Here is a 10,093-nt window from a genome sequence, read left to right on the forward strand (position 1 = left end):
CAATCATCGGAAGAATCCCCGAGTTCACAACACCCTCAATCTAGGTCAGTGACAGTATACTCAGGCCCCATGGACCCGGGGAATCGGAACCCAGAGGCAAGCACCATGCAGGACCTGGTTTCCCAAGTACAGAGTCAGGAAGCAGCACAGAATCAGGTGATGCATTATCTCCAGGAATTATCTGGCCGTCTGGATCAAATCCAGACTTCTCTGGCTTCAGTGGTTTCAACTCCAGTTCCAGTATCCGCTCCAGTGGTTGTCTCTAGCAATGTTCCATCCTTGTCTGGAACCAGGTCACGCCTTCAGCTTCCTACTCCTCCTCGTTATAACGGGAATCCAAAGAATTGCCGTGGTTTCCTCAATCAGTGTGAGGTACATTTCGAACTCCTTTCACATAACTTTCCTACTGATCGGTCTAAAGTGGCATACATTATCTCTTTGCTTGAGGGTTCAGCGTTGGAGTGAGTGTCACCGTTATGGGAGCGATCAGATCCGTTGGTTTCTAGTTATACCAACTTCATCACGTCATTCCGAAGGATCTTTGATGAGCCCGGCAGGACGACCGCTGCCTCTGCTGACTTGCTCCGTGTTCGACAAGGCTCTCGTTCAGTGGGACAGTATGTGATTCATTTTCAAACCATAGCTTCAGAACTGTGCTGGAATAATGATGCCCTTCGGGCTGCTTTTTGGAATGGGCTCTTGAATGGGCACTAGAGATCTGCCAGATTCCTTGGAACAGTTGATCTCACTCTGTGTAAAGGTGGATCTTCGTATGCAGGAACGAGGTGGTGAACGTAGTCGGTCAGATCGGTCAATATTCCGATCTCTTCCGTCTAAGCAAACAGTTATTCCGAGTCCAGACGAACCCATGCAGATTAATCGGTCTCGGCTGTCCCCAGAAGAAAGTCAGCGTCGTCGTGAGGGTAGACTCTGCCTCTACTGTGGAGCTGCGGATCATTTTCTCAAGTTTTGCAAGTCTCGCCCGGGAAACGGGCAGTCCTAGCTTGTTCTCGAGAAGTCGAGCTAGGGGTTTCTTCTCAATCTTCTCCGGCAGTGGACTGTTTACTCTCCGTGTCTCTGTTTTCTGAGTCAGTAGTCAAAACCGTTAAGGCACTGTTGGACTCAGGGGCTGCGGGGAATTTTATTTCCCTTTCCTGTGCCCAGAATCTGGGTTTACAGTTACCGTGCGGTCGAACGAACTATTACGTTAACTGCTATTAATGGTACACAAATTTCTAATGGTCTGATTTCAAGTTGTACAATGCCAACCAAGCTGCAAGTGGGAGCTTTGCATCAAGAACATCTGGAATTCCTTGTGATTCGGGAGATGCCTCACGATCTCGTTCTTGGTCTTCCTTGGCTCAAACTTCACAACCCTCACGTCGACTGGAGGTCGACACAGATAATTTCTTGGAGTCCATTTTGTCATTCAAATTGTCTCACTCCTTTCTACCCGCTCCGTGTATCTTCCAAGTCGGATGAAGGGCTTAATCCAGAGGCTTATCGGGAGTTTTCAGATGTGTTCTCGGAACAGGCGGCCGATCAGTTACCACTGCATAGACCCTGGGACTGTCCTATTGAGCTCATTCCGGGGAAAATGCCACCTCAGGGTCGCACTTATCCTTTATCAGTACCCGAGACTCAAGCTATGTCGGAATATATCAAGTCTAATCTGCAGAAGGGATTCATCCGCCCCTCTACTTCCCCGGCGGGAGCAGGTTTCTTTTTTGTGAAGAAAAAGGACGGAGGCCTGAGGCCATGTATCGACTATCGTGGTCTAAATTATGTCACCATTAAGAATAAGTATCCTTTGCCGCTCATCACGGAGCTTTTTGATAGAGTTTGCGGAGCCCGAGTCTTCACCAAGCTCGATTTAAGGGGAGCTTATAACTTGATATGTATCCGACAGGGGGACGAATAGAAGACGGCCTTCAATACTAGGGACGGGCATTATGAGTATATGGTAATGCCGTTCGGCCTCAGCAACGCCCCCGCCGTCTTCCAGGGATTCATTAATGAAATCTTTCAGGATATGTTATACCTAAATGTAGTGGTATATTTGGATGACATTCTGATATTTTCTAAGAATCTCACTGAGCACAGAGTACAGGTTAAAGAGGTACTTCTTCGATTGCGAGAGAACCATCTATACGGCAAGATTTCCAAGTGTACCTTTGAGGTCCCTTCTATTCCATTTCTTGGTTACATCATTTCGGGCACGGAGCTTCGTATGGATCCGGAGAAACTCTCTGCCATTCGGGACTGGACTCAGCCTCTTCCTTGAAAGCGGTGCAACGATTTCTGGGGTTTGCAAATTACTACCGGAAATTCATAAGGGGTTTCTCTACCATTGTGGCGCCTATTACTGCCCTAACCAAGAAGGGGGCTGACCCAAGCCATTGGTCCTCTGAAGCTGTAGCAGCGTTCGCTCAGTTGAAGGCAGCCTTTATGACCGCTCCGGTACTTCAGCAACCAGACTTTTTAAAACCATTCTTTTTGGAGGTTGATGCTTCTACGGTAGGCATTGGTGCCGTGCTTTCGCAGTACGCTCCAGATGGGAAGTTACATCCATGTGGTTTCCATTCTCGCAAATTCTCTCCTGCTGAACGAAAATTACACCATTGGAGACAAAGAGATTTTAGCAATAAAATCTGCCTTGGAAGAATGGAGATATCTTTTGGAAGGTGCTAAACACCTAATTACGATTTTCACTGATCACAAGAATTTGCTGTATCTCAAGACGGCCCAGTGCTTGAATCCCCGTCAAGCTAGATGGGCGTTCTTCTTTGCCCGATTTTCGTTTGTCATTAAGTACCGGGCTGGAACTTTTAACACCAAGGCTGATGCCCTATCCCGTTCCTTAACGGCTTCGGATGAGGAGAATTCCGTTGAAAAGGCTTTGATTCTCAGTCTGTTTCAGCACAGGTGCTGGCAATCATAAATTAAGAGGGAAGTCCAGAACCAGAGCATTCTGTCCCTCCTGGAGAGGGTCATGTCGGGAGGTATCCTGTTGTCAGGGGCAGTAGCAGATCTTGCCACGGGCAAGCAGGACTTTTGCCTGGGGCGCCGCCTTCCGGAGGCGCATGGCGTCTTCCAGAGGGCGCCGCACCAGAGCAAGATCCGCTGCTGCTGTGTGCCCCCCGCTGGCCGCTGCCCCCCTGCTGCCGCTGGCCACTGCCCCCCCCCGTCTGCCGCTATGAAGGGAAACTAGACGCGTACGCATCTAGTTTCCCTTCGTGGAGAGGTCTTTTACTGTGCGGTGCGCGATGACGTCATCGCGCACCGCACAGCAAAGGTCCTCTCCACGAAGGGAACTAGATGCTACGCGTCTAGTTTCCCTTCGTGGAGAGGACCTTTGCTGAGCGGTGCGCGATGACGTCATCGCACACCGCACATAATTTCAGTCTGTACATGGGGCGGAAATGACCACGCCCCCTGTACGAAGCCATGCCCCTATTGCCGCCCGGGGCGCACAGAGCGCCAGAACCGGCCCTGGTCAGGGGTGTATCTAGGGGTCTGAGCGCCCCTGGCAAAGTAAGGAACTGGCCCCCCGTCTCCCCCACCCAGGGACACAGAGGGGGGAGTTACAGGCTGAGGTCAGGGACACTGAGGGAGAATTACAGGGAGGGTGCAAGTAGGGACAATGAGTTGGAGGGCTTACAGGGAGGCTGAGGTCAGGGACACTGAGGGGCAATTACAGGGAAGGTGCAGGCAGGGACCCTGAGGGGGAATTATGGGGAGGCTACGGGCAGGGACTCTGAGGTGGAATTACAGGAGGGTGTGAGCAGGGACACTGAGGGGGAAATACAGGGAGGATACGGGCAGGGACACTGAGTTGGAATTACAGGAGGGTATGCCTGTGGGCAGGGACACTGAGGGGGAAGTCACAGGGAGGCTGAGGTCAGGGACACTAAGGTGGAATTACAGGGAGGGTTCGGGTAGGGAAAATGAGAGGGAGGGGCTACAGGGAGGCTGAGGTCAAGGACACTGAGGGGCAATTACAGGGAGGGTACGGGAAGGGACACTGAGAGGGAATTACAGGATTGTACTGGCAGAGACACTGAGGGGTGATTCACAGGGAGGCTGAGGTCAGGAACACTGAGGGAGAATTACAGGGAGGGTGCAGGCAGGGACACTGAGGAGGAATTACGGGGAGGGTGCGGGCAGGGACACAGATGGAATTACGGTGAGGGTGCAGGCAGGGACACTGAGGGGGAATTACGGTTAGGGTGCAGGTAGGGACACTGACAGGGAAATACGGGGAGGGTGCGTGCAGGGATACTGAGATGGAATTACGTGGAGGGTACGGGCAGGGATACTGAAGGGGTATTATGGGAAGGGTGCGGGCAGGGACACTGAGAGGGAATTACAGGAGTGTATGGGCAGGGTCACTGAGCGGGCAGTTACAGGGATGGTGCGGGCAGGGACACAGAGGGGGAATTACAAGGAGGGGGCAGGCAGGGACACCATGGGGATATATGCACACATACATACAGTTAAAAACCCCTCTCTAGGTGTTATGGCACTACATTTCCCAGCAAATCCAGGTGACAAGGTGTGCTGGGACTTGTAGTCTCAACACAGCTGGACAGGCAGTCACTGGTCTAGATACCTCTCCATACTGAGCTCTTTGTCAGCTGTGATCCAGACTGCCAGGATAGACCATGCAGTGCAGCTACGGTACCACATGTACAGGTATGCTCATGCTGCACTGCTGACTGGTGCTGATTGTAGTGGCTGCTGTTTGGTGACAGATCGCGTGTGACCAATGAGAAGGGGAGCGGATGAGGAAGAGGAGGTGCCTCGCCCCTCCCCATACCTGGAAGTGCCCCGCTCCCCGGCTATATTCACCATCAATGTGACTGTAGTCACAGAGAGTGTCAGAGTGCAATACTCTTCTGAGAGTCTGGCAGTGGATGAGCACTGCTCCGGGATGTACTCAGCGAGAACTACTATGTCATTCTACCCCCTGGTGCGTGTGGCACTGCCGGGCGGCGCCCCTCCCTTGGCCGGCGCCCCTGGCAAGTGCCATTTTGGCCAATAGGAAGATACACCCCTGCCTGTTGTGCAACTCCCCTACCGCCACACATAAAAGGGACAGACACAAATCATTTTTGTTACAGTCTATTTATCAGCAGCATGTAGTTGAATTTCAGTAGTTTTGGCTTTTGTGTACTGAGTTTGCTCGCCAACCATATTTCACCTTGCCTTCCTGTGCTGCTGATTCATTAGCTTTGCTGGGCTCCTTGCTGCTCATCAATCACAGCTGATCAGCAGCACTTGCAGTCATGTTTTGCTCACATGATTTCTAGAAGAAGGTTGGGGTGTGGACTCTGCACAGGACCAGATTGTGAGTGCAACATTATTAGTAGATGATAATAGTATTGTATCAATGGGTATATGATATTGTACAAACCAACGTGAAGCAACTATTAAAGGGTTCTTATGTAGTTGTGACTGGTTGGTGGTGCTCCCAGAAGATAGTTCAGGAAACTACATTTCGTGGGGTTTTGCAGAGAAGCAAAAGAAGACTGCTTGGTCTATCTGGGGCACGCTTAACAATAATTACGGAAAGTATATAGATGTAATTAAAACTTAACTTTTAATATTATTCACAATAAACATATATTCAGACGACTGGAGGCGTCGAAAAAAGTGGTTAAAAAGCATATTAAATTGTTTGCTCTCTACTACTCTATTGAATAAAATTCCTAAGAGTATGTAAATATTGGAGAGTGAGCGAATATGAAAGGAGATATTTAGGGAGCGAACATTTCTATTTGTCTGTTCTCTTTAACAGATTTCAAATATAATTAGTATATTAACAATTTAAGAGAACAGGAGTGGGCTGAGTGAATCCAGGCACCCGAAGAGTATACGGATAAGATGTGGGCATAAATTACAGATCTATTTGTCTAGAATTGTCTCTAATAGGAAATAGGTCCCAAAAAGAATCAGGAAAAATAGTGCGGACCAGTCACTTCTGCTTTTGCCCATCTGTTGCCATCGAATGGGCAATGAGAGAGTGAGGAGCCTGGTCAAGAAGAAAGAAAAGTACACTTCTGCTTTCCAATGTGAGTTGAATGATTAAACTGCCCTGTGTTCCTACAGTACCAGGTATTCCCAGGGGGTCTTCCTTTCTGGTACTGACCCGGCACAACACTGCTTGGCTTCCAAGATCAGATGAGATTGGGTATGTCCAGTGTGGTGTGACCAGTGGTCGAAGTGGAAATTTTTAAGTGGGGGTATGCAAAAGTCAAGCGCGCGTGCTCCAGAAAAGGAGGTGTGGTCACCCAAAAGGGGGCATGTCCAGTGTAGTAGAACCCTTTATACTATCTAGTACTGGTGCCCCTTTCACCTTATAGCACACGGTACGAGCTGAAATTCACATTATAGCACACGATACGAGCCGAAATTCTCATTATAACACACGGTACGAGCCGAAATTCACATTATAGCACACAGTATGAGCCGAAATTCACATTATAGCACACGGTACGAGCCAAAATTCACATTATAGCACACGGTACGAACCGCAATTCACATTATAGCACACGGTACGAGCCGCAATTCACATTATAGCACATTGAATGGGCCGAAATTCACATTATAGCACACTGAATGAGCTGAAATTTACATTATAGCACACTGAATGAGCTGAAATTTACATTATAGCACACTGAATGAGTCGAAAGTCACATTATAGCACACTGAATGAGCCGAAATTCACATTATAGCAAACTGAATGAGCCGAAATTCACATTATAGCACACAGAATGAGCCGAAATTCACATTATAGCACACTGAATGATCCGAAATTCACATTATAGCACACGGTATGAGCCAAAATTCACATTATAGCACATGATACGAGCCGAAATTCACATTATAGCACATGATACGAGCCGAAATTCACATTATAGCACACAGTACGAGCCGAAATTCACATTATAGCACACTGAATGAGCCGAAATTCACATTATAGCACACTGAATGAGCTGAAATTCACATTATTGCACACGGTACGAGCCAAAATTCACATTATAGCACACTGAATAAGCCAAAATTCACATTATAGCACACGGTACGAGCCGAAATTCACATTATAGCACACTGAATAAGCCGAAATTCACATTATAGCACACTGAATGAGCCGAAATTCACATTATAGCACACTGAATGAGCCGAAATTCACATTATAGCACACTGAATGAGCCGATATTCACATTATAGCACACGGTCTGAGCCAAAATTCACATTATAGCACACTGAATAAGCCAAAATTCACATTATAGCACACTGAATGAGCCGAAATTCACATTATAGCACACGGTATGAGCCAAAATTCACATTATAGCACACTGAATAAGCCGAAATTCACATTATAGCGCACTGAATGAGCCGAAATTCACATTAAAGCACACGGTATGAACCAAAATGCACATTATAGCACACTGAATAAGCCGAAATTCACATTATAGCACACTGAATGAGCTGAAATTCACATTATGCACAACGAATGAGCCGAAATTCACATTATAGCACACTGAATGAGCTGAAATTGTGACAGCAGGGAATGCCAGAGTGACGACAGGGAGAGAGAGTGACGACAGGGAGAGAGAGTTACGACAGGGAGAGAGAGTGACGACAGGGAGAGAGAGTGACGGCAGAGAGAGAGAGTGACAACAGTGACAGCAGGGAGAGAGAGTGACAACAGTGACAGCAGGGAGAGAGAGAGTGATGACAGTGACAGCAGGGAGAGAGAGTGATGACAGTGACAGCAGGGAGAGAGAGAGAGTGACGACAGTGACAGCAGGGAGAGAGTGACGACAGTGACAGCTGGGAGAGAGAGAGTGACAGTAGGGACAGGGACAGTAACGACAGGGAGAGAGGGTGACAGCAGGGGAACATTACCTGACTCATTTGTTGTGGGTCAGCAACGGGCGGCTGGTGGCTGGCGGCGGTGGGCGCCTGGCGGCGGTGAGCGGCTGGCTGCGGTGAGCAGTGGGCGGCTGGCGGCGGGGAGCGGCTGGCGGCCGTGAGCTGCATGCAGTGAGCGGCTGGCGGCAGTGAGCGGCTGTGAGATAGTACAGCTCTCTACACAGCCACCGGCCGCCAAGCAGGGACGGGAGCACCATGTGCAGCAGGATGGCCACTTCCCTCGCCTCCTGCTGCACTTTCATTTCCTCATTTCTGCATCAGTGGAAGAAGTGGCGGTATACCATAGCACCGTATACCGCCCCACTTCGACCACTGGGTGTGACTGTAGATTATGGGTAGTTAACCTGGAGTTCCATGAGGATCTTAATCCGTTCTGGATGAGATAGTGTATCAGATTCAAGCAAGATAGGTATGTAGGTTGAGAAAGAGAAAGAATAAAGTTCAGAAATAAGGTAAGTATTACACTTCTGCTGTCCACACAGGAGCCTCTGTTGCCTTAGGTTAGTATTGCAGAGTGCTCCCAATTTTGTGGATGAGAGAGTGTACCGAAAAGAGAATCATGATTTAGCCAAAAATAAAGGAGAGCATTCCTTTCTCCTAGAAAATGCTAGTCACATTCATTGAGATTATTTAAATGCATATAGAGATGTACCATACACGAAACACTGATTTTTCCTTTCTGAGAGACTCACTTGAATCATTCGCAATGTGAAAGAATGGTCTCTGAGGCTGTTATATAATTTGGTAATCTTGGTACCCACTGTATAGGTCATTGGTACGGCCTCATCTAGAATACTGTGTTTAATTCTGGAGGCCATATCTTCAAAAGGATATTAATACATTAGAAACTGTACAAAGAGGGGCAACTAAAATGGTGCATGGCCTACATCACAAAACATACCCAGAAAGACTAAGAAATCTCAATATGTATAGTTTGGAAAAGGGGAGACATGATAGAAACTATATCAAGGGAGGGAAACAATCTCCAAACGAAGAGAAGCAATAGGACATGCACTGAGACTGGAGGGGGGGAGGTTCAGGGGAAATTTGAGGAAAAATTACTTCACAGAAAGGGTAGTGGACAAGTGGAATAGCCTCCCATCAGAGGTGGTAGAGGCTAAGACAGTGGAGCAATTTAAACACGCATGGGATAGACATAAGGATATCCTTACAAAGAAATAAGGATCAAATAAGGTTTGAGATAAAAATATGGTAAAAAAAAAAGAAGGGGGCAGACTAGATGGGCCAAGTGGTTCTTATCTGCCGTCAAATTCTCTGTTACCAGAGTGGAATGTTGTGGACTGTGAACTGAGCGACATTCGGGTAGAAGCAGCAGCCTACGAGGTGGAGACAAGTAGTGACAGTGCTGAGGAAATACGCAACACCCTCACTGCTAACTTATACCCCTTTTCCACCACTGTAGCACGGGTCGCAGCCGTGTCGTCTGACACGGCTGCGACCCGTGCTACAGCCCCCTTCAGACAGCGCTCACCAACCCGGCAATTGCCGGGTTGGTGAAACGGCTAGTGACGCGGCAGGGGCGGCGCTGGGAGATCACATGATCTCCCAGCGCCACCCTCCCATACACTGTGAACGGGAGCCGTGTCGCCTCGATGCGGCTCCCGTTCACACTAGACAGCTTACCGGTAGGATTCCCGGATCACTTGATCCGGGAATTTGCAGGGAGACCCTTTTCCTTTAGGGAAAAACACGGGTAAATGCGCGCCCCCGCGCATTTAACCGTGTTTTAGAAAGTTAGTGGAAAATGGGTATTAACTACTATGACACAGTAGAGGACACAAGAGATATGTTGCAAAAAAGTTTTGGTTGTATTGTTTTTTAAAAAGTTATGTACATGTTACCTCACATGTATAATTTTAAATATAACATCTTTTAAAGTTTAAAATGCTTCTTACATTTTTGAACATAAATAGGCCATAATGGGGGGAACATAAATAGTAGGCATAATGGGGGTAATTCAGAGTTGATCACAGCAGCAAATTTCTTAGCAGTTGGGCAAAACCATGGGGGTCATTTCGACCCGTTCGCACGCTGCAGTTTGTCGCAGCAGTGAGAACGGGTCAGAACTGCGCATGCACGGTGGACGCATTGTGCACGCACATCGTTGCTCGGGCAGCGATGCCGCCAGCGT

The 10,093-nt window shown here is 48.2% G+C and overlaps 1 pseudogene; it reads right to left on the reverse strand.

Annotated features, from left to right (window-relative positions):
* Positions 1-6,102: 6,102 nt before the first annotated feature.
* Positions 6,103-6,221, reverse strand: LOC134944977 (5S ribosomal RNA; annotated as a pseudogene).
* Positions 6,222-10,093: the final 3,872 nt, after the last annotated feature.

The sequence above is a fragment of the Pseudophryne corroboree genome, chromosome 1, assembly GCF_028390025.1.
Source record: "Pseudophryne corroboree isolate aPseCor3 chromosome 1, aPseCor3.hap2, whole genome shotgun sequence".
NCBI classification, from domain to species: Eukaryota; Metazoa; Chordata; class Amphibia; order Anura; family Myobatrachidae; genus Pseudophryne; species Pseudophryne corroboree.